Here is a 27138-nt window from a genome sequence, read left to right as displayed (position 1 = left end):
TCAGGCATTCAGCAAGGACAAGGCAGAAAGAGACGACGAAGAAGAAAACACCCTTTCACCAGACTTCAAGCGAGAAAGGCCAAGAAAAGAAGAACCGTTCGAGACTTAGACGTTTTCGATTATTGAAACACAGCAACAACAAAAAATGATGCACCGAGAGTCTTGCGCTTGTTCCAAGACGGAACTGGATCTGTTTGCCATGCCCCCCACCATGATGACCATGCAAGAATCCCAATGGGTGGAATTTCATCCCGTCTCCTCACTGACCGATTCCGCTCCCATCGAGTTTGAAATCAAGGCACAGCCCGAAGATTACATCGATCTGAATAGCAGTTACTTGTACTTGAAAGTCCAAGTTCTAGATAAGGATGGTAATGGAGTAAAAGACGATGACGAAATAGGTCCCGTCAACAATTTCATGCATTCCTTGTTCAGCTCAGTGGATTTGTACTTGAATAACAAACTAGTCAGCAGCAGCATGGATACATACCCTTACCGTGCCTACTTGGAAAATCTCTTGACGTACGGAATAGATGCCAAGGATAGTCATCTCAATGCCTGTGTGCTGTGGGTAGCTGACGAAGCGGGCAAGTTAGAAAAAACAGATTCATCCAATTCCAGCTTTGAGGCAAGAGCAGACAAAATCATAAACAAGAGGAGTTTAGAACTGATGGATCGTTTGCATTTGGACATGTGGTTGCAAGAGAAATATTTGCTGAACGGGGTGAATGTCCGCTTGAGACTGAATCGCAGCAGTACCGCTTTCCATTTGATGGCTGCTGATCTTACTAAGCCTCCTAAAAGCACAATTTTAGAGGCCAAACTGTACGTACGACGCGTAGAAGTGTTACCCAAAGTGGCAAACGACATCAGTCAAACGTTGAGCAGAACGACAGCCAAGTATCCCATCCGACGTGTGGAAGTGAAAACGTTCACCATTCCCACTAACCTTCAATCCATAACCGAAGATCATCTGTTCCAAGGACAGTTACCCAAACGTTTGATCCTTGGTATGGTCACGAATTCAGCCTTCAACGGAACCTTCAATCGAAATCCTTTCAACTTTGATCACTTCAACGTGAAGAAAGTCGAAGTCAGTCGTGACGGCAAGACCTTGTGTACCCGACCTTTCGAACCTGACTTTAGTGACAAGAACAAAAATTACTTGAGATCGTACTTGTCCCTGTACGAAGCCACCGGTCAGTTAGGAACCAACACCAGTCACGGCATTGAGTATGACGATTATGCAGGAGGCTATGCTTTGTGGGCTTTCGATTTCACTCCAGACCAAGGCAGCGACGAAGGACATTTCCACCCTATAAAATCTGGCCAGATTCGTGTGGAACTTCAGTTTGCAAAGCCACTGGACCAGACAGTGAACGTCATCCTGTATGCAGAATTCGATAATACCATAGAAATCAACAGTTTGAGAGAAGTCATTCTAGATTATTAGAAAGCCATGGAAGACTGTTATCCCTCTTTACCTAGTGGAGAAACTTTGGAGATGGAATGTAAGGAGACCGTGGAAGGAGAAGAATCTCAAGACAAAGACGAAGAAGTTTTGATGAAGTCGAGATGGCCAGAACAAGAAGCCCATTTAGTCTCCTGTTTTGCCAAACACTTGGTCGACAAAATGACGGAATTGATCAAGAAAAATTGCTATGGATGTCAAAACGATCATCCCAGTCAAATTCAACACGATAAATGCCTGATGTTGAGTCAAGAAGAAAAATTGGACGAGTATCTGGACGAAGCTTGGAGCCTCATCTCGAACGAAGACGTGTTGCACCAGTGGTATAAAGACTTGCGTGAACATTCTTGTCCACCATTAACCACTCAAGAGATCCATCGTATCGAAGCTCTCCTGAATCAGAGTGAAGAAACAGAACGAATAACCGTTTATTCGTCAGACATTTTCAAGCAAAAAGTCAGGATCGAATTGACAACTTATTATTACCTGTGAAGGAAAAACACAAAACAATGGATACCTGGGAACTTTATTACCTTTTGAACCACAGTTCGTATACGGCTTCTTGGAATCCCGTCGTCTGTGCTAAAGATGAACTCCCTCATCGCAAACCTAAAGACCATCAAGCTTACGTGATCAACACGGACGACAGTCATCTCCCAGGAACCCACTGGGTAGCCGTCTACTTTCCTCAAGAAGGCTGTGTGGAATATTTCGATTCGTATGGATTGCCCCCTTTGGAAGACGATATCATCGACTTTATGAGAAGAAATGCTCAAACCACCCGATTCAATAACGTGAAATTACAAGGCACAGATTCCTTGGTGTGTGGACAGTACTGTGTGTATTTTCTGCATCATCGCAGCCTGGGCTATTCCTTAGAACATTTAGTGACTCATTTCGATCCTCGTTCTTCTGCTAGAAACGATGTGAAAGTAGACCGATGGTTTTGTGACCATTATGCTTATCTTTTGTCTCAAGCTAGGAAACGTAGTGTCCATCAATGGCCTAATGATTTCCAACAGTGGAAATCACAATTTCATTCACAACGTTGTCAGCCTTGTTCAAAGTAGTTAGTATTTGAAGAAAAAATGTTTGTGATTTGAAGAAAATTGTTTGATGTTATAGTGTTGGATTATTGTTAAAAATGTTGTTGTTTAGTGTTAAGTGATTTTTAAATAAAAAATGTTGTGTTTTGAAAAAAATGCCTTTGTCTTTTGTTTAGCTATAAGAATGTTGGATTGATGCTCTTTCATTTCTTACTATCCCTCTCATGAACGTTGCGGCTCGAAAACCGTGTGGGGGATGTTTTCCTTCACGTCCGCGCTTTCACTTTAAGAACCGGGTTGTTCCCAGTCTAGCCATCCATTGTCGACTCATCCTCCTAAGAAGATGTGCTCCAAACTAGCTAAGCTCAACGAAGCCTACGTGAATTTGCATAGGGTCAGACACAGTCTGATACCGAAGCCAGAAGAAATAGAGAATGTGAGAATGTTAAAAATCACTGAAGACCTGATAGAAGAGCTCTTCAGAGAAGAAATGAACAGGGAGAAAGAAGAATGGACAGAGAAGTACAGACTTCAGAGACAGCAGCAACAACAGCAACAACAACAGCAGCAGCAACCTGAAGCTGACAGAGGCTTTGTCGATTGCCGTATCGACACCAAAGAGTTCTTCTTCTCTTTCCGAAGAAGCAGACCTATCGCCAGAAAGTCTATCCTCAGAGGACATCGCATTCTTAGAAACTAAAAAAGAATGCCATAAAAAAAAAAAACAGCCCTTTTCAGGGCTACCCAATACTCTAGAAAAGAAATAACTATTAATTTGCCAATGTGTGTAAGTAGAGTAGTGTCAAAATAAACACTAACTCTTTCTTAAAAATTTTGAGGGTATGTGTTGGTGTGTTTGTGTTAGTAAGTGATAAAGTAGGTTGGTGTGGATAGTAGATTAAAATGATGTTAGTTTTTTGGGCTGTTTGAGGTGTATATTTGGGGTTAGATTGGATTGCTTTGCGTATGTGGATAGTCTATTGAAGTGATGGGTAGAATAAAAAAGTGAGCGAGTGTTTCTTTTAGGTCCGCGCGTTGTTGTTGTTTTTGGTCATGATCTAGGTAAGATGAATTTTATGTTTTTAGGGGGATGTTTTCCATCACGTCCGTGCTTTCACTATAAATTGAAACTCGTTCGGCAGTCCAGCTACCCTTGTTGATTGATCAACACCAAAAATGAACACGAGACTGGAGAAACTGTTGGAGCTTCATGTGCATCTGGAATATGCCAGGCGCATATTAAATGAACTGGCCGCGGAAGCCATTGTCGAGGAGGGAAGGATAAGAGAGGAGGAAAGAAGAAACAAAGAAGAAGAAGAAAGAAGATATAAAGAGGAAAGAAGAAACAAAGAAGAGGAGGAGGAAAAGGAGAGAAGAAATTTCAAAATCCCAGAGAGTGAAAATTGGGATTCTGAAGCAACATATCCTGCCTCTGCTCTCTCCCCCAAAAGGTAAAAAGTAACTGGGGGATAAGATGTGTATGTGGCGCCAGGCCTGGAAGGTGCCACCATTAACCAGGTGCCCATGAAGTTCCAAACAAAACAGCCCTTTTCAGGGCTACCCAATACTCTAGAAAAGAAATAACGATCAATTTGCCAATGTGTAGGTAGAGTAGTGTGTATATAAACACTAACTCTTTTTTTAAAAAAATGTGAGGGTATGTGTTTGTGTGATTGTGTGTTTGTGTTTGTAAGAGCTCAGGTATGTTTGTGTGAATAGTAGATTATAGGTTTTTTTAATGTTTCTTAGCGCATGTGGAGAGTATAGTTGGGGTTATATTATATGAAATGAAAAAGTAGGGGGATGTTTTCCTTCACGTACGCGCGTTGATGGGTCATGATCTAGGTAAGATTAATTTTATGTTTTTAGGGGATGTTTTCCATCACGTCCGCGCTTTCACTATAATAACCCACAGTATTCGTCGTTCAAACCATTCTGCAAAGAATAAAAAGAAGATGGCGTCAAACCAAATGGGCAAAATAGAAACCTTGCAAGACGTTTTAGACAACTTAGGAATAATGGAACAGATGCTATTAAGACTGGTTGAAGACCATTATTCCTATAGTCCCCATCGTGTGAAGATGGAAATTAATAACTTAAGGAAAGCAAAGGACAAGATTAGTGGTGTCATGAAAGAGATCAAGGAGGAGAAGGAGGATGAAGAGGAAAGAATAAGAATACGCAATTGGAACGAAAAAATTGAAAAAGAAGAAGAAAATGAAAAGAGGAAGAAAGAAGAGGAGGAAGAGAAGAAGAAAGAAGAGGAGGAGAAGAAAAAAAAGAAAGAGAAGAAGAGTGTAGCAGATAAAATAAGAACTTGGTGGAGGAAAAGAAGAAATTAGAAGAAGAAGAAAACCCAAAGGCCCTTTTCAGGGCCAGCCATATTTCTCGAAAAGAGATAGTCTTTGAATTGCCTACCCCTTTTTTAAAAAAAATTTTAAAAAAAAATCCCATGTTAAATTCCCCTTGTCCGTAGAGTGACCCACGATTTATAGCCATGTTAAATTCCCCTTGTCCGTAGAGTGACCCACGATTTTTCTCCATGTTAATTCCCCTTGTCCGTAGAGTGACCCACGATTTTTCTCCATGTTAAATTTCCCTTGTCCGTAGAGTGACCCAGGGGTCCCTGTAATGCTAATTCCCATTGTCCGTAGGGTGACCCCTTTCACTACTGACATCACTATAAACTGTCACACTGCAGACATCGTAGCGATATGACTGAACAATTGTTAAAGCTACGTTAAAAATCCAAATCACACACACACACACACACACACACACACACATCTATGTAAAATTCGCGTTAAAAGCTGTTCGCCTGCATGCGCAATCTTCTCGAGCTTTTTCATCTCAGGGATTTAGATTCGCAGACACAAAACCTAATCTAGTGGGTCCCATTTTTTGCTACCCAAGCAAGTACCAGGCCCAATTGAACCGACACAGCCTCTTTGCTTTGCTGTATTCGCTACAGCATTTTGACGGTCAGAAGAGTGTCCATAATAATCTTCCTAACGTGAGAGAGTAAATTTTAAGTAAATTATGCTTCTCCGACAGTACTTACCTAATCACTACGACCAACCCACCATGGCAGTTTCTTCTTTGGTATATTGCTTAAAATGTAGCCACACCTGGAGGTGGCATGGATAGGTAATGAGCTAGGTTTATTGCCCATTGTCTATATGAAATAAAAAAGACGAATTTTTGTCTTTTTAGTAGTGCTTGATTTGAGATGTAGCATTAACTTTAGTGTGATGAGGTAATTATTCTCTGAGAAACATAATTTGCTTGATTTTCTTTCTCTTGTCTACAAACACTCATTTGTCTTTTCTGGATGATTTGATCAATAGAAAATCCAAGATTATGTATTTTTCTAAAAAATATTTATTGACATTGCTTTGTAATGATTATCATTTGATAATATAGCTCACATATTGAATATGTGTCAAAGAGAATATGTACTTATTTAATGACCCATGTCTGAGCCCATAATTGCATTGCATAACATGTATGATTGTCATTCACACTGCATTTTGTTCATTTAGATATTCATTTTTTTATTATTGAAGCCTGCCTTATACTTTGCTCGGCAACAGCGGTGCCTGTTTTTCTGTCGTTGTCTTATTTAGTTAGAAGTCACAATGCGCGTGTGTGGTGTTGTTATTGTGATGTTGTAAGGATGTTCCTAATGCAAAGCTGGACACAAAAGAACAAGAAATCGATTTGGAACTGAAAGTAGGAACCATAATCGACTGAGGTGCAAACAAATTCAGATCAGTATGACATGACTGCTTATAGACAATTACATGGCACCACAAATAAAATTCCCCTAATAACTGGAATTATTACCTTCTTAAACATCTTCCCTGACTAATGAGTCATATTGGCCGATTTAGACCTGGTATCTACAAAGTCAAATACAAATATATAAAATCAAATAGGTCCGAATGTACTGGAAAGCCAGCTCACTACACGATTTTGTCGTTTTTAAAATTGTTACTCTTATTCGTTTAATAAACAGATTGTGAATCAAGCTGAATCATATCATTTATTTGTTCGAAAAAGGATTCGAAAAGGTATAACAATTGAATTAGCTATATTCATGTCATTTAAAGCGAGCTTCCATACGAAATCATCTGTATCAATAATGATATTGGAGAAACTGTTCCATACGAGATTCTCCGTATCTGTAACAGTGTTGGAGGTATTGTTCCATACGTTTCCATGCGAGATTCTCCTTATCTGTAACAGTGTTGGAGGAATTGTTCCATGCGAGATTCTCCGTATTTCTAATCGTTTTGGATTAACTATTTGTACACTAGATCCTCTGTACCTCACATAAATATTGAAGGAATTGCTCGAGTGTGTGTAAAATATATCTTAGAATTTTTTTAACTTGCAAGCAGGCAATGACAGACGAAAGGGGCGTTATCACACTGCAGAACAGCACAGTCATTATGAACTATGCCACAAGTGATCAATAAGACTGCACTTGAAGGATAGAAACGAAAATGAAAATGCACATTTACAGGTTACCTCCACACGGTTAGATTTGGTCATTAGTAGCACATTATGTAAATACACGAATATTAGTTTGTCAATGACAAGATGAAAAACGTGTACAGTAAAAGGATACTTGGTTTTCCTCATTATGACCCACAGACTCATAATCAGCCTAGAACTACACAAATCTACGAAATTAATGACATTTTCTTCCTGCTGCTGTTGAATACACTATTGGGGATCGTCTATGTCACGTTTTGCAACTTTTATGTATGTATGTATGTATGTATGTATGTATGTATGTATGTATGTATGTATGTATGTAAGTATGTATGTAAGTATGTATGTATCTATGTATGTATGTATGTATGTATGTATGTATGTATGTATGTATGTGTGTGTGTGTGTGTGTATGTGTTTGTATGTATGTATGTATTTATGTATGTATGTATCTATGTATGTATGTATGTATGTTTAATTAGTAGTGTGCCTTTGCCCACAACTGAGGGTAGGAGTTTTGGCATATCTGACTACTGTATTTATTTGTAAACAACATATTGCATACCTAATTTTGTTTATGATTGTAGATTATATTGTAAGATTAATATTCTTTGTAGGTAAACATGTTAACGTAGATTTGAGCTGAGGACCTTAGTTTTCCCCTTCTATTGTGCTTGATGAATGTCAGGTTCTTTGCTAAACTTTAAGTAATAGATCCGATCATATTGACAGTTTAAAATTAGCTAGAAATGAACTTTTGACTCTCATCCTGCTCCTCTATAGGTGTTTTAGGATTAAGGAAGTAAATATTAGAATTGCTCATTCCTATCTTAACATATGAAGTAGAGTAAGTTTTTCGCTGTTTTCAGTTTTAATTTGAAAGGATTTAATTATTTAAATTATTCACTGGAATTACAGCGTACTCATTAAAACCTTTGAACTAAATCACTATCTAGGGATTATTGCCATTTCATTTGTGACATTTTGGATTATGTCATTGCGATTCATCAAGACTTTTAGCATATCAACACTATTCCAGACAATTGGTATATTAGCATATTCAAGATTGGAATTCATCCGGAACACTACTGGAATTCATTTGGCATACTCCATAATTCGGGAACTATGATATAACTTTTAGGACTTTCTGGGATTTAATTCGCAACACTTTTAAATTCTTTTAAATTTTCCATTTTGTATTCCAGGGAAATAAATGATTTGTTTAGTATACTAAACTTCTTGGTTTTCGATCTTTTCTGCAATATAGCTTATGACCATAGAGATATAGTTTATGACCATATAGTCGTAAAAGTATGTATGTATGTATGTATGTATGTATGTATGTATGTGGAAAGTGTCGAATTTCGATTAGTATTGAACCTTAAAATTGAATACATTGAGCATTAAAATTTCATTACATTTAAGCCTGAAAAGTCTTTCTGAAGGGTCACTTCGACCTTTCATCTTCCACAAACCCCCACACATGCCAGTGTTAAACTTGAAAGGCCAGCATCTAAGACTCATTGAGATCTGACCGGGACATCGCAAGAAGGTATAATGTTATAAGAGATGGTTTTATTTTCATTTAGTGTAATTCTAACCTCTATTAAACCAATTTATAAATAATGAATTGATTAAAATAAGTTAAATCTAGAGATTCTATAAAAGGCTGATTAAAAATTTACTATTCAAGTAAAAGTTTCTAATTTATTAGATAAAACAGTCCTGCTTCAGTTCCTTTATAAACAGGAAATAATATACAGGATGCTGATTTAGTTATGAAATATATCAAAAAATTATGTTTCATGTAAATTTCCACAAATTATAATAACAAAAGAAGCACCTCAGGATATTACTTATGTCAGATCCATATAAAATATCATATCATAAATACACATTTCTAAACAGTGTTATTCATGCGGTTATCACCCGCATGAAACGTGGTTAACACATGTTAAGTAGCAGACTTGCCCCATATTGTGGCGGGAAGATGATTAGAAAGTTGCAGATTAAACATAACCTTTTGTCGTCAGTTTAGTACATCTTCGTGCCAGTCTCTTATTTGTCAATAACACACTGGACCACGTTGACATTTGTTATAGCAACAAGAGGTCTTTGCAACAAAACAAAAATCTATATACTCTATAATTCGATCAAAACGTTTTCATGAAAAAGTAAAATATTTACTGCCCAAGGAGTTTACAGTCATAAAGATGGCAAATACACTGAACTTCATCTTAAAGGCTTATGTATTTTCAGTAATGGAAGCCATATTTAATGGCAGGCTGGCATCATTTGTACACAACGGAAAGGCATTGATAGAAGGTTTGATTTGGCGTTTTATGGTACGTCAAGACAATTAGGAAGTTTAGTTGCAAGGCAAGTGGAGTAAAGTGCCTTGCCCATGAAAGCTAATACAGGCATATCAAATTGTAGAGAGGAGCACGCTAACAAATCAGCCACCGTCGATCCTACCTCCATTTGTACCCTCTTACGGCATGCAGTAAGGCGCATAGGCCTTTTATACATAGAGTCCACAAGAAGGCGATACGATAATGTTGTTTCAGAAGTCCAAATGGCTTAGAGTGATGGACACAACGGACGAAGGATCGTAGCATATTCTCATATGGCCCAATCCCAGGCAAGCTCAACAAAACTTACTGTAACATTTAAAAGTACCTTTCAGAGTCATTGTTGCACTCTGTATAGTTGCCTAATAGGCTATACTTTATTCTGAGAGGTTGAGAGGACCACACAAATCGTTTAAGGAGGGGTATTCAGTTGACGATGACTTGATCTAGAAGAGAATACTTTGAATTTAATGGATCGACTAATTCAATTTCTTGATATAATAGTTTAAGCATCATTTAGTATATTTACCTTTTATATTTAACCATGCAAGGTGATTGACTTTTGGCAAAGTTAATAATCCTCTTTTCTTAATTATTAAGAAAGTGATGTACATTTTAGGTAAAGTATTTAGTTGACATCAAGAGATTTCAGCTGAAACATAATCCAAACAGTCCAGTTCAACTGTACAAAACTTAGATAAGATACAGCGACCAAATGACCTAAATTCACCTGATACTAGGTTCTATTTGCGCCGTTTCCCTTCTTCTGCCAGTAAGTAATTTACATTTGTAGTAAAATATATAGTTGATGGTTTAAGGTGTTTCAGATGAAACATAATCTAACCTGCCAAGTTCATCTGTACAAAAATTATACAAGTTACAGCGACCTAATGACCTCAATACACATTATACTAAGTTCTGGTTCAATTATCATTTTAATTAGAAAGTTGCAGATTAAACATATCCTTTTGTCGTCAACTTAGTACATCTTCGTACCAGTCTCTTATTTGTCATTTACACACTAGACCACGTTGACATTTGTTATAGTAACAACAGGAATGTGCAACAACAAAAAATTATATATACTCTATAATTCGATTAAATGTTTTCATGAAAAAGCAAAATAGTTACTGTCCAAGGAGTTCAAAATCATACAGATGGTAAATACACTGAACTTCGTCTTAAAGACTAATGTATTTTCAATAATGGAAGCCATATTTAATGGCAGTCTGGCATCATTTGTACACAACTGAAAGGCATTGATAAAAGGTTTGATTTGGCTTTTTATGGTACGTCAAGACAGTTAGGAAGTTTAGTCGCAAGGCAGGTGAAGTAAAGTGCATTGCCCATGGAATCTAATACAGGCAGATCGAATTGTAGTATTCGAACCCGTTCACATTAGGTCGCGAGAGGAGCACGCCATTTGTACCCTCTTACGGCATGCAGTAAGGCGCATCGCCCTAGTATACATAGAGTTCACAAGAAGGCGATACGATATTGTTGTTTCAGAAGCCCAAAATGGCTTTGAGTGACGGACACAACGGACGACGGTTGGAGGATCGTAGCATATTCTCATATGGCCCAATCCCAGGCGAGCTCAACAAAACTTACTGTCTTTAACGTGCATATAATGTGTAAATCATTATTTAATTTTTTAAAAATTTAAAATAAACTTGCAAACAACAATGAATTAGCGCATGTAATTAATTATGACAAACAAGACTTTCTTGTATCATTATAACAATACATTCTTCTACCTTTATATTTCATACTTACCTGCGTCAAGTTCCTGATCAAATGAAATTTTGAATCATATGATGATCAATATGTAAGTTTATTTTTAGCGCATAGGTAAGTTTTAATATACCGTCAATATCAATACAAGAATACGCTAAAATGAAACTACTCCAGTGGTAGGTCATTTTAAAATAGATTTCACACACGTGGCGTTTTCCTATCAGTAGTGTTTTGTACGGTAATCTAATTTATTTTATGCCAGGCCGTGAATTGCGATACGTATTTTTCCACTGCCCGTAAATAGACATTGATAACATTATGACCAAGAAATTTGATACTATTTTATTTGCACGCACAGTCTAGTGGTAAGTATAGCAGATTTTTATGCAGACGAATCAAGGTAAAATCCTTAAATGCGCATGCATCATTGTTTTTGTTGTCATTTTTATGTGATATTTTTACCCTGAATTAAAAAGGAGAATTATGTTACAACTAATATTTTCTGTGCGAATCAAACACAGTATAGCATAAACGGTAAACCGGTAACATTATGACGCGTGATCCAGTAAGAAATCTACTACATATCTGTTGTACATACTGCTGGCCAATAAAAAAAAAAGATGTGCTCAATTATTTGCACCCAATCGATGAAACAACATACCTGCTATTTATTCATTTAAATCAAACGTATCTATACATTCACATCCTTTTGCATAATACTGTGAAGTTAAATGAATCGTATGTTTCTCTGGGACACAACACTAAGCAACAACACCAACAAGGTCCCAGTAACACGCACATCTAGCAATTATGTCATAAGCAAATTATGAAACTGGTGGATATCAGAATGAAATTCATTGAATAATAAACTGTGTCACTCGAGACTAAGTCAATGGATTGTATTTCTATAACGTTCGAAAGTAAATAACACTCATTAAGAGTACTCTAGTGTGTTTAATGTATAATGAACATTACGACTTTAACATGTGATCTGGAAAGTTTGTTTACATATGTAAAAGAGTTACCTTTTCTTAGTATTGACTACTCAAATTCGATACTTACGACTCTATCCATTTCAACGTCGAACTGCATTTGACTCGAGATCAATTTGCATTGTTCTACAAGTCTTCTACTTTTGACATTTTTCAGCCAGAAAATTTAATGAATGACGAGCTGAAAGTGTGCATTACACCTAAATACCTAGTATAGGGATGCACTTGGGCTATCTGTAGTGGTCTACTGTAGCTCAATCGTCTCTATCCGACTTATGATAGCGCTCATCCGACATCCAAATTATCTTTCTGTTAGATACTATTTCGGGCTGTCACATGTAATAGTTTCTGTACGAGACATATGGTAATGCGATAGCTGAGGCCGTAGAGAACTAAGCGTCTGGCATCTCAATGAAAGCAATAATCTCTACTTTTTTCCCCATGATGCGTCGCGACCATTAGTCTGGCTCCATGTTTTGTATAATCCCTGTCATGCATTCTGGTACGCGTCCAGCTAAACGGAAGACATATATTTACTAGTGATAGGCCTTCCGTATTGGCTTACCAATTTTAAGAATGGCACATGAGAAGCGAGACACATTCATCGGTTGTTAATTTTTTGAACCATTGGGTACAAGGGATCCTTTGTATGCACACATTTGGTGTTGCATTATCCTGCCGCTAAATATAAAAAATCACTTTAAAAATAAAAATAGAATATACCAGTGAAGTGGAAATGGTTCCAATTTTTGGATTGCTATAATACATAAAAACGTACGAATATCATTCAGTTGCCCTGACAGTGGCAAAGAAAGCTCATAGGAAAAGGAATTTATGCATCCCAACCCAATGCATTTTTCATGTCTGAATGTAATTTTGACAAAACGCAAAACCTAGCCATATTTGATAATTTTGAAAAACAGATGAGGATACAATATATATGAATAGATATAAGGAAAATCGGGTGTGCAAAAGCTGACGTTGATCAGAATTTTAGATGAACTGACTGTATGTTAGCTGCAATTAGGATGTGTGGAATATTGCAAATTAATCAAGTAAGTTCATTTTTTTATCGTCAAGTAAAGTAAATTCTATTTTAAGTCGGCTAAAATAATATATGACAACGTGCTACAGAAACACACAAAATTACACTTCTTCAGCATTTAATCATCATACGATATTTTACAGAATATTTAACAACCACTCATAGTATTGCTCGACAAATAACAAAGATGAAAACTCAAAATAGAAAGGAATTCATAAGACTAAATTAATGCATTAAATAAACAGGAGTACATTAAAACAAACATACAGCAGGTATTCAAACATATGCAAAACAACAGCACATATGTTCTTATTATAATCCCCATTGATTTACAACATAAACGTATGATATACAATACAACCAAAATCAAAGAAGATTTTTTATTTTTGAAAGGAATGAAAAATTTCAAATATTGTCGGGAAGTTGACATGATCACAATATTTTTTTTTCATTTTGGTCAGTTCTTCATTATGATGGGAATGGATGCAACTAACTACCTGTTCTATATTTTGATTATTCATTTAACAACAAGCAATGATGTTCCCGTGTGGTATTTATGTGAAAATCTTAAGACCTGTCCCGATCACGATCAGGTTACTCCAACGTACGCATGGTAATCCAGTCGAATCATTAATCAATAACGCAAATTTCAGGGCTGAAATAACGTCCCTAGCGCTGATATAATTTGTTTCTAATGATGTTAAAACTGTTAAAAAAATAATCTAGCAAAACATATCATCATGTCCTTGTAGAATAAACTTGTTAAAATGGAACTCAACGTTTGACTTGGTATCCTACGTATAAACTGTCCTAAGTTTCCTTGCTCAACAGTATCGTAATAGAGGATTTGTCTTGCACATCAGTAATTAGATCATAATACAAAACAGTATAAAAGTTATCCTATCAAACTTATTTTCAGCAGAGTAAAAACATGAAAATAATACTAATCATATCCTACTGCATGGAGGCAAAAGAAATATTCAGTTAAAACCATTAGTACACATTATTATCAAACTACAAAAGAATATTGGATCTCCAAAGCAATTACTAAGACAGACAGTTGTCGATATTTAATATCATCGACATCTGTCTTCAGTCAGGCCAGTGTTGTAGATCAATGGATATCATTATGTATATGAGATCCACCAGCCGTCCCCCCACCACCACCACCACTTCCCTTGTGTTTACAGACGTTGTTATATTTCAGGGTAATTACAGACTTTCTGGTTGTCATTTCCACTGGTCGAATCAGCATTCATATTTGATTCCAGCACAATGTGCAATTATTATCATTTGTAATTCCAGTTTTTGTTATGTAATTGTTTGAAGAAAGTATTGTATCAAAAAGTTTCTATTGAAACCATCTTAATTTTGTAAATTGTGTGGTTAACAAAATAATGGAATAAATTATATTTCATCGATGATATTCGTCTCCTTTATGTACACATGTCACCCCACTGCCACATCACGCATACCCCTCCAACTTGCCACTCAACCTGTATCCTCGTTTAGAAACCAGCCCCACCCCACCCCACCCACATCAATGGAGAGACAGAAGGCTTGTCAAGAAAAGGGATCTTGTACTTCCAATGTGCAGTTCAGATCTCAACTTTGTGCCACCAGATGAAAACCGAACCAGCCTAGGTGGCACCCTTGCAGGAAAGGTAAGAAACAAGAGGATAGCTTCACAAGAGATGAATTTATGCATTCGATTGCGGAGAGAATCCTGAGACAAAGAATGCGTTCCCATTCTTAAGGCTTATAAGGGAAAATGGAGAGTGTTTTCAGGGACTAGTGTCGAGTCAATAGCATTGTCCCTTGGAGTGCATCGATCACTCAACTAGCCGACATTCTATTTCAAGCTCTACAGTGAGAAAAAGAGGGCCATCAAAGGCTACCGCTCCATGATATCCAACACATTTTAGCATCGTGGCAGAAGAGATATGGGTCATGAAAACGACCCTTCAGACCTACTAGCCAATTTTCATTTGAATATACCAAAATCCCTCGCACTATTTATAAACTGAAATCTGTCCTGGATTTTAATATGGCTCAATTCAAATAATTTCGAGCCATTAGTCCAGTCTCGCTGAAGCTGGTATCATAGAAACCTGTTTTCCACTAGCTTTAGCTTAGGCATGCAGAGTGAACTACCTACATGCCTTTTCAGTCAACCAGAACTATTTACAGTTCAAATTGGATGGTTTGGTGTGGTGATGCAACCAAAGTCTGTGGCCAAGAACAACGCAACATCAGTGAACAGTTAGAGAGTCGTCATACGCTTCCTCACGTCTATATATAAGTCGAGAGCAGAGTACATGCAAAATCCCTTAAGCACTGCTTGAAGCGCACGGAGACGAGTTGTGGCAACCGCCATAATTATTCTTTCTTCCTTTGAAGGCGAAAAAGCAGGATATCACCTCTAAGCCCTGTCTTCATTGGCTTCAGTTTATTTTACGCTCGGGGTACTCTGACGTGTCATAAGAGGAAAGTCGTCTCCTGAAAATTGCACAACATGATATTAGAGCGATCTATGTGAACCTGCACCGATTCGGTGGCCTAGTGATTAGAGCGTCCGCCTCGGATGCGGGAGGTCGTGGGTTCGATCCCCGGCCGAGTCCTACCAAAGACTTACCAAAATGGTACTAACAGCTACCTATCTTGGCGCTCAGCATTAAGTGGTTAGTATTAGGACTGGTCGGCCTGGTGTCAGGGTAATGTGACTGGGTGGGACATCGTGCTACATGTCAGCGGCATGATGACCCAGTGCTAGACATCACTATAAACCGTCACATTGCAGAAATCGTAGCGATATGACTGAACAATTGTTAAAGCTACGTTAAAAATCCAAATCACACACACACACAAACACACACATCTATGTGAAACTCGCGTTATAAGCTGTTCGCTTGCATGCACAGTCAACCTTCTCGAGCTTTTTCATATCAGGGATTTAGATTCGCAGACACAAAACCTGAATCTAGTGGGTCCCGTTTTTTGCTACCCAAGCAAGTACCAGGCCCAATTGAACCGAGACAGCCTCTTTGCTTCGCTGTATTCGCTAGAGCATTTTGACGGTCAAAAGAGTGTCCATAATAATCTTCTTAACGTGTGAGAGTAAATCTTAACTAAATTATGCTTCTCCGACAGTACTTACCCGATCACTACGACCACCTCACCATGGCAGTTTCCTCTTTGGTATATTGCTTAAAATCTAGCCACAACTGGAGGTGGCATGGATAGATAATGAGTTAGGTTTATTGCCCGTTGTCTATATGAAATAGAAAAGACGAATTTTTGTCTTTTTTGTAGTGCTTGATTTGAGATGTAGCATTAACTTTAGTGTGATGAGGTAATTATTTTCTGAGAAACATAATTTGCTCGATTTTAATTCTCCTGTCTACAAATACTCATTTTGTGTTTTTTGGTTGATTTGATCAGTAGATGATCCAAGAATATGTTGTTGCTTTTTTAAAATATTTATTGACATTGATTTGTAATGAAATGAATATAGCTCACATATTTAATATGTGTCAAACAGAATATGTACTTATTTAATGACCCTTGTGTCAGCCCATAATTGCATTGCTTAACATGTATGATTTGTCATTCACACTGCATTTTCTTCATTTAGATATTCATTTTTTTGTTACTTTGCTCGGCAACAGCGGTGCCTGTTTTTCTGTCGTTGTCTTTTTTAGTTGGAAGTCACAATGCGCGTGTGTGGTGTTGTTATTGTGATGTAAAGATGTTCCTAATGCAAAGCTCGACACAAAAGAACAATAAATCGATTTGGAACTGAAAGTAGGAACCATAATCGACTGAGGTGCAAACAAATTCAGATCAGTATGACGTGACTGCTTATAGACAATTACATGGCACCACAAATAAAATTCCCCTAATAACTGGAATTATTACGTTCTTAAACATCTTCCCTGACTAATGAGTCATATTGGCCGATTTAGACCTGGTATCTACAAAGTCAAATACAAATATATAAAATCAAATAGGTCCGAATGTACTGGAAAGCCAGCTCACTACACGATTTTGTCGTTTTTAAAATTGTTACTCTTGTTCGTTTAATAAACAGATTGTGAATCAAGCTGAATCATATCATTTATTTGTTCGAAAAAGGATTCGAAAAGGTATAACAATTGAATTAGCTATATTCATGTCATTTAAAGCGAGCTTCCATACGAAATCCTCTGTATCAATAATGATATTGGAGAAACTGTTCCATACGAGATTCTCCGTATCTGTAACAGTGTTGGAGGTATTGTTCCATACGTTTCCATGCGAGATTCTCCTTATCTGTAACAGTGTTGGAGGAATTGTTCCATGCGAGATTCTCCGTATTTCTAATCGTTTTGGATTAACTATTTGTACACTAGATCCTCTGTACCTCACATAAATATTGAAGGAATTGCTCGAGTGTGTGTAAAATATATCTTAGAATTTTTTTAACTTGCAAGCAGGCAATGACAGACGAAAGGGGCGTTATCACACTGCAGAACAGCACAGTCATTATGAACTATGCCACAAGTGATCAATAAGACTGCACTTGAAGGATAGAAACGAAAATGAAAATGCACATTTACAGGTTACCTCCACACGGTTAGATTTGGTCATTAGTAGCACATTATGTAAATACACGAATATTAGTTTGTCAATGACAAGATGAAAAACGTGTACAGTAAAAGGATACTTGGTTTTCCTCATTATGACCCACAGACTCATAATCAGCCTAGAACTACACAAATCTACGCAATTAATGACATTTTCTTCCTGCTGCTGTTGAATACACTATTGGGGATCGTCTATGTCACGTTTTGCAACTTTTATGTATGTATGTATGTATGTATGTATGTATGTATGTATGTATGTATGTATGTATGTATGTATGTATGTATGTATGTATGTATGTGTGTGTGTGTGTGTATGTGTTTGTATGTATGTATGTATTTATGTATGTATGTATCTATGTATGTATGTATGTATGTTTAATTAGTAGTGTGCCTTTGCCCACAACTGAGGGTAGGAGTTTTGGCATATCTGACTACTGTATTTATTTGTAAACAACATATTGCATACCTAATTTTGTTTATGATTGTAGATTATATTGTAAGATTAATATTCTTTGTAGGTAAACATGTTAACGTAGATTTGAGCTGAGGACCTTAGTTTTCCCCTTCTATTGTGCTTGATGAATGTCAGGTTCTTTGCTAAACTTTAAGTAATAGATCCGATCATATTGACAATTTAAAATTAGCTAGAAATGAACTTTTGACTCTCATCCTGCTCCTCTATAGGTGTTTTAGGATTAAGGAAGTAAATATTAGAATTGCTCATTCCTATCTTAACATATGAAGTAGAGTAAGTTTTTCGCTGTTTTCAGTTTTAATTTGAAAGGATTTAATTATTTAAATTATTCACTGGAATTACAGCGTGCTCATTAAAACCTTTGAACTAAATCACTATCTAGGGATTATTGCCATTTCATTTGTGACATTTTGGATTATGTCATTGCGATTCATCAAGACTTTTAGCATATCAACACTATTCCAGACAATTGGTATATTAGCATCTTCAAGATTGGAATTCATCCGGAACACTACTGGAATTCATTTGGAATACTCCATAATTCGGGACATATGATATAACTTTTAGGACTTTCTGGGATTTAATTCGCAACACTTTTAAATTCTTTTAAATTTTCCATTTTGTATGCTAGGGAAATAAATGATTTGTTTAGTATACTAAACTTGTTGGTTTTCTATCTTTTCTGTAATATAGTTTATGAGCATAGAGATATAGTTTATGACCATACAGTCTTAAAAGCATGTATGTATGTATGTATGTATGTATGTGTGTGTGTGTGTGTGTGTATGTATGTATGTATGTATGTATGTATGTATGCATGTATGTTTAATTAGTATTGTGCCTTTGCCCACAACTGAGGTAGGAGTTTTGGCATATCTGACTAATGTATTTTATTTGTAAACAACATATTGTATACCTAATTTTGTTTGTGATTGTAGATTATATTGTAAGATTAATAATTCTTTGTAGGTAAACATGTTAACTTAGATTTGAGCTGAGGACCTTAGTTTTCCCCTTCTACTGTATTTGATGAATGTTATGATCTTTGCTAAACTATTAGTAGTAGATCCGATCATATTGACAATTTATAATTAGCTAGAAATGAACTTTTGACTCTCATCCTGCTCCTCTATAGGTGTTTTAGGATTAAGGAAGTAAATATTAGAATTACTCCTTCCTGTCTTAACATATGAAGTAGAGTAAGTTTTTTGCTGTTTTCAGTTTTAATTTGAAAGGATTTAATTATTTAAATTATTCACTGGAATTACAGCGAGCTCATTAAAACTTTCGAACAAAATCACTATCTAGGGATTATTGCCATTTCATTTGTGACATTTTGGATTATGTCATTGCGATTCATCAAGACTTTTAGCATATCAACATTATTCCAGACAATTGGTATATTAGCATATTCAAGATTGGAATTCATCCGGAACACTACTGGAATTCATTTGGCATACTCCATAATTCGGGAACTATGATATAACTTTTAGGACTTTCTGGGATTTAATTCGCAACACTTTTAAATTCTTTTAAATTTTCCATTTTGTATTCCAGGGAAATAAATGATTTGTTTAGTATACTAAACTTCTTGGTTTTCGATCTTTTCTGCAATATAGCTTATGACCATAGAGATATAGTTTATGACCATATAGTCGTAAAAGTATGTATGTATGTATGTATGTATGTATGTATGTATGTATGTGGAAAGTGTCGAATTTCGATTAGTATTGAACCTTAAAATTGAATACATTGAGCATTAAAATTTCATTACATTTAAGCCTGAAAAGTCTTTCTGAAGGGTCACTTCGACCTTTCTTCTCCCACAAACCCCCACACATGCCAGTGTTAAACTTGAAAGGCCAGCATCTAAGACTCATTGAGATCTGAGCGGGACATCGCAAGAAGGTATAATGTTATAAGAGATGGTTTTATTTTCATTTAGTGTAATTCTAACCTCTATTAAACCAATTTATAAATAATGAATTGATTAAAATAAGTTAAATCTAGAGATTCTATAAAAGGCTGATTAAAAATTTACTATTCAAGTAAAAATTTCTAATTTATTAGATAAAACAGTCCTGCTTCAGTTTCTTTATAAACAGGAAATAATATACAGGATGCTGATTTAGTTATGAAATATATCAAAAAATTATGTTTCATGTAAATTTCCACAAATTATAATAACAAAAGAAGCACCTCAGGATATTACTTATGTCAGATCCATATAAAATATCATATCATAAGTACACATTTCTAAACAGTGTTATTCATGCGGTTATCGCCCGCATGAAACGTGGTTAACACATGTTAAGTAGCAGACTTGCCCCATATTGTGGCGGGAAGATGATTAGAAAGTTGCAGATTAAACATAACCTTTTGTCGTCAGTTTAGTACATCTTCGTGCCAGTCTCTTATTTGTCAATAACACACTGGACCACGTTGACATTTGTTATAGCAACAAGAGGTCTTTGCAACAAAACAAAAATCTATATACTCTATAATTCGATCAAAACGTTTTCATGAAAAAGTAAAATATTTACTGCCCAAGGAGTTTACAGTCATAAAGATGGCAAATACACTGAACTTCATCTTAAAGGCTTATGTATTTTCAGTAATGGAAGCCATATTTAATGGCAGGCTGGCATCATTTGTACACAACGGAAAGGCATTGATAGAAGGTTTAATTTGGCGTTTTATGGTACGTCAAGACAATTAGGAAGTTTAGTTGCAAGGCAAGTGGAGTAAAGTGCCTTGCCCATGAAAGCTAATACAGGCATATCAAATTGTAGTATTCGAACCCGCTCCCATTAGGTCGCGAGAGGAGCACGCTAACAAATCAGCCACCGTCGATCCTACCTCCATTTGTACCCTCTTACGGCATGCGGTAAGGCGCATAGGCCTTTTATACATAGAGTCCACAAGAAGGCGATACGATAATGTTGTTTCAGAAGTCCAAATGGCTTAGAGTGATGGACACAACGGACGAAGGATCGTAGCATATTCTCATATGGCCCAATCCCAGGCAAGCTCAACAAAACTTACTGTAACATTTAAAAGTACCTTTCAGAGTCATTGTTGCACTCTGTATAGTTGCCTAATAGGCTATACTTTATTCTGAGAGGTTGAGAGGACCACACAAATCGTTTAAGGAGGGGTATTCAGTTGACGATGACTTGATCTAGAAGAGAATACTTTGAATTTAATGGATCGACTAATTCAATTTCTTGATATAATAGTTTAAGCATCATTTAGTATATTTACCTTTTATATTTAACCATGCAAGGTGATTGACTTTTGGCAAAGTTAATAATCCTCTTTTCTTAATTATTAAGAAAGTGATGTACATTTTAGGTAAAGTATTTAGTTGACATCAAGAGATTTCAGCTGAAACATAATCCAAACAGTCCAGTTCAACTGTACAAAACTTAGATAAGATACAGCGACCAAATGACCTAAATTCACCTGATACTAGGTTCTATTTGCGCCGTTTCCATTCTTCTGCCAGTAAGTAATTTACATTTGTAGTAAAATATATAGTTGATGGTTTAAGGTGTTTCAGATGAAACATAATCTAACCTGCCAAGTTCATCTGTACAAAAATTATACAAGTTACAGCGACCTAATGACCTCAATACACATTATACTAAGTTCTGGTTCAATTATCATTTTAATTAGAAAGTTGCAGATTAAACATATCCTTTTGTCGTCAACTTAGTACATCTTCGTACCAGTCTCTTATTTGTCATTTACACACTAGACCACGTTGACATTTGTTATAGTAACAACAGGAATGTGCAACAACAAAAAATTATATATACTCTATAATTCGATTAAATGTTTTCATGAAAAAGCAAAATAGTTACTGTCCAAGGAGTTCAAAATCATACAGATGGTAAATACACTGAACTTCGTCTTAAAGACTAATGTATTTTCAATAATGGAAGCCATATTTAATGGCAGTCTGGCATCATTTGTACACAACTGAAAGGCATTGATAAAAGGTTTGATTTGGCTTTTTATGGTACGTCAAGACAGTTAGGAAGTTTAGTCGCAAGGCAGGTGAAGCAAAGTGCATTGCCCATGGAATCTAATACAGGCAGATCGAATTGTAGTATTCGAACCCGTTCACATTAGGTCGCGAGAGGAGCACGCCATTTGTACCCTCTTACGGCATGCAGTAAGGCGCATCGCCCTAGTATACATAGAGTTCACAAGAAGGCGATACGATATTGTTGTTTCAGAAGCCCAAAATGGCTTTGAGTGACGGACACAACGGACGACGGATGGAGGATCGTAGCATATTCTCATATGGCCCAATCCCAGGCGAGCTCAACAAAACTTACTGTCTTTAACGTGCATATAATGTGTAAATCATTATTTAATTTTTTAAAAATTTAAAATAAACTTGCAAACAACAATGAATTAGCGCATGTAATTAATTATGACAAACAAGACTTTCTTGTATCATTATAACAATACATTCTTCTACCATTATATTTCATACTTACCTGCGTCAAGTTCCTGATCAAATGAAATTTTGAATCATATGATGATCAATATGTAAGTTTATTTTTAGCGCATAGGTAAGTTTTAATATACCGTCAATATCAATACAAGAATACGCTAAAATGAAACTACTCCAGTGGTAGGTCATTTTAAAATAGATTTCACACACGTGGCGTTTTCCTATCAGTAGTGTTTTGTACGGTAATCTAATTTATTTTATGCCAGGCCGTGAATTGCGATACGTATTTTTCCACTGCCCGTAAATAGACATTGATAACATTATGACCAAGAAATTTGATACTATTTTATTTGCACGCACAGTCTAGTGGTAAGTATAGCAGATTTTTATGCAGACGAATCAAGGTAAAATCCTTAAATGCGCATGCATCATTGTTTTTGTTGTCATTTTTATGTGATATTTTTACCCTGAATTAAAAAGGAGAATTATGTTACAACTAATATTTTCTGTGCGAATCAAACACAGTATAGCATAAACGGTAAACCGGTAACATTATGACGCGTGATTAAGTAAGAAATCGACTACATATCTGTTGTACATACTGCTGGCCAATAAAAAAAAAAGATGTGCTCAATTATTTGCACCCAATCGATGAAACAACATACCTGCTATTTATTCATTTAAATCAAACGTATCTATACATTCACATCCTTTTGCATAATACTGTGAAGTTAAATGAATCGTATGTTTCTCTGGGACACAACACTAAGCAACAACACCAACAAGGTCCCAGTAACACGCACATCTAGCAATTATGTCATAAGCAAATTATGAAACTGGTGGATATCAGAATGAAATTCATTGAATAATAAACTGTGTCACTCGAGACTAAGTCAATGGATTGTATTTCTATAACGTTCGAAAGTAAATAACACTCATTAAGAGTACTCTAGTGTGTTTAATGTATAATGAACATTACGACTTTAACATGTGATCTGGAAAGTTTGTTTACATATGTAAAAGAGTTACCTTTTCTTAGTATTGACTACTCAAATTCGATACTTACGACTCTATCCATTTCAACGTCGAACTGCATTTGACTCGAGATCAATTTGCATTGTTCTACAAGTCTTCTACTTTTGACATTTTTCAGCCAGAAAATTTAATGAATGACGAGCTGAAAGTGTGCATTACACCCAAATACCTAGTATAGGGATGCACTTGGGCTATCTGTAGTGGTCTACTGTAGCTCAGTCGTCTCTATCCGACTTATGATAGCGCTCATCCGACATCCAAATTATCTTTCTGTTAGATACTATTTCGGGCTGTCACATGTAATAGTTTCTGTACGAGACATATGGTAATGCGATAGCTGAGGCCGTAGAGAACTAAGCGTCTGGCATCTCAATGAAAGCAATAATCTCTACTTTTTTCCCCATGATGCGTCGCGACCATTAGTCTGGCTCCATGTTTTGTATAATCCCTGTCATGCATTCTGGTACGCGTCCAGCTAAACGGAAGACATATATTTACTAGTGATAGGCCTTCCGTATTGGCTTACCAATTTTAAGAATGGCACATGAGAAGCGAGACACATTCATCGGTTGTTAATTTTTTGAACCATTGGGTACAAGGGATCCTTTGTATGCACAAATTTGGTGTTGCATTATCCTGCCGCTAAATATAAAAAATCACTTTAAAAAAAAATAGAATATACCAGTGAAGTGGAAATGGTTCCAATTTTTGGATTGCTATAATACATAAAAACGTACGAATATCATTCAGTTGCCCTGACAGTGGCAAAGAAAGCTCATAGGAAAAGGAATTTATGCATCCCAACCCAATGCATTTTTCATGTCTGAATGTAATTTTGACAAAACGCAAAACCTAGCCATATTTGATAATTTTGAAAAACAGATGAGGATACAATATATATGAATAGATATAAGGAAAATCGGGTGTGCAAAAGCTGACGTTGATCAGAATTTTAGATGAACTGACTGTATGTTAGCTGCAATTAGGATGTGTGGAATATTGCAAATTAATCAAGTAAGTTCATTTTTTTATCGTCAAGTAAAGTAAATTCTATTTTAAGTCGGCTAAAATAATATATGACAACGTGCTACAGAAACACACAAAATTACACTTCTTCAGCATTTAATCATCATACGATATTTTACAGAATATTTAACAACCACTCATAGTATTGCTCGACAAATAACAAAGATGAAAACTCAAAATAGAAAGGAATTCATAAGACTAAATTAATGCATTAAATAAACAGGAGTACATTAAAACAAACATACAGCAGGTATTCAAACATATGCAAAACAACAGCACATATGTTCTTATTATTATCCCCATTGATTTACAACATAAACGTATGATATACAATACAACCAAAATCAAAGAAGATTTTTTATTTTTGAAAGGAATGAAAAATTTCAAATATTGTCGGGAAGTTGACATGATCACAATATTTTTTTTTTCATTTTGGTCAGTTCTTCATTATGATGGGAATGGATGCAACTAACTACCTGTTCTATATTTTGGTTATTCATTTAACAACAAGCAATGATGTTCCCGTGTGGTATTTATGTGAAAATCTTAAGACCTATCCCGATCACGATCAGGTTACTCCAACGTACGCATGGTAATCCAGTCGAATCATTAATCAATAACGCAAAGTTCAGGGCTGAAATAACGTCCCTAGCGCTGATATAATTTGTTTCTAATGATGTTAAAACTGTTAAAAAAATAATCTAGCAAAACATATCATCATGTCCTTGTAGAATAAACTTGTTAAAATGGAACTCAACGTTTGACTTGGTATCCTACGTATAAACTGTCCTAAGTTTCCTTGCTCAACAGTATCGTAATAGAGGATTTGTCTTGCACATCAGTAATTAGATCATAATACAAAACAGTATAAAAGTTATCCTATCAAACTTATTTTCAGCAGAGTAAAAACATGAAAATAATACTAATAATGTCCTACTGCATGGAGGCAAAAGAAATATTCAGTTAAAACCATTAGTACACATTATTATCAAACTACAAAAGCATATTGGATCTCCAAAGCAATTACTAAGACAGACAGTTGTCGATATTTAATATCATCGACATCTGTCTTCAGTCAGGCCAGTGTTGTAGATCAATGGATATCATTATGTATATGAGATCCACCAGCCGTCCCCCCACCACCACCACCACTTCCCTTGTGTTTACAGACGTTGTTATATTTCAGGGTAATTACAGACTTTCTGGTTGTCATTTCCACTGGTCGAATCAGCATTCATATTTGATTCCAGCACAATGTGCAATTATTATCATTTGTAATTCCAGTTTTTGTTATGTAATTGTTTGAAGAAAGTATTGTATCAAAAAGTTTCTATTGAAACCATCTTAATTTTGTAAATTGTGTGGTTAACAAAATAATGGAATAAATTATATTTCATCGATGATATTCGTCTCCTTTATGTACACATGTCACCCCACTGCCACATCACGCATACCCCTCCAACTTGCCACTCAACCTGTATCCTCGTTTAGAAACCAGCCCCACCCCACCCCACCCACATCAATGGAGAGACAGAAGGCTTGTCAAGAAAAGGGATCTTGTACTTCCAATGTGCAGTTCAGATCTCAACTTTGTGCCACCAGATGAAAACCGAACCAGCCTAGGTGGCACCCTTGCAGGAAAGGTAAGAAACAAGAGGATAGCTTCACAAGAGATGAATTTATGCATTCGATTGCGGAGAGAATCCTGAGACAAAGAATGCGTTCCCATTCTTAAGGCTTATAAGGGAAAATGGAGAGTGTTTTCAGGGACTAGTGTCGAGTCAATAGCATTGTCCCTTGGAGTGCATCGATCACTCAACTAGCCGACATTCTATTTCAAGCTCTACAGTGAGAAAAAGAGGGCCATCAAAGGCTACCGCTCCATGATATCCAACACATTTTAGCATCGTGGCAGAAGAGATATGGGTCATGAAAACGACCCTTCAGACCTACTAGCCAATTTTCATTTGAATATACCAAAATCCCTCGCACTATTTATAAACTGAAATCTGTCCTGGATTTTAATATGGCTCAATTCAAATAATTTCGAGCCATTAGTCCAGTCTCGCTGAAGCTGGTATCATAGAAACCTGTTTTCCACTAGCTTTAGCTTAGGCATGCAGAGTGAACTACCTACATGCCTTTTCAGTCAACCAGAACTATTTACAGTTCAAATTGGATGGTTTGGTGTGGTGATGCAACCAAAGTCTGTGGCCAAGAACAACTCAACATCAGTGAACAGTTAGAGAGTCGTCATACGCTTCCTCACGTCTATATATAAGTCGAGAGCAGAGTACATGCAAAATCCCTTAAGCACTACTTGAAGCGCACGGAGACGAGTTGTGGCAACCGCCATAATTATTCTTT

Source organism: Sinohyriopsis cumingii, chromosome 2 (genome assembly GCF_028554795.1).
Source record: "Sinohyriopsis cumingii isolate HCF-2022 chromosome 2, ASM2855479v2, whole genome shotgun sequence".
Taxonomy (NCBI): Eukaryota; Metazoa; Mollusca; class Bivalvia; order Unionida; family Unionidae; genus Sinohyriopsis; species Sinohyriopsis cumingii.
Note: the sequence above shows the minus strand (reverse complement) of the source record.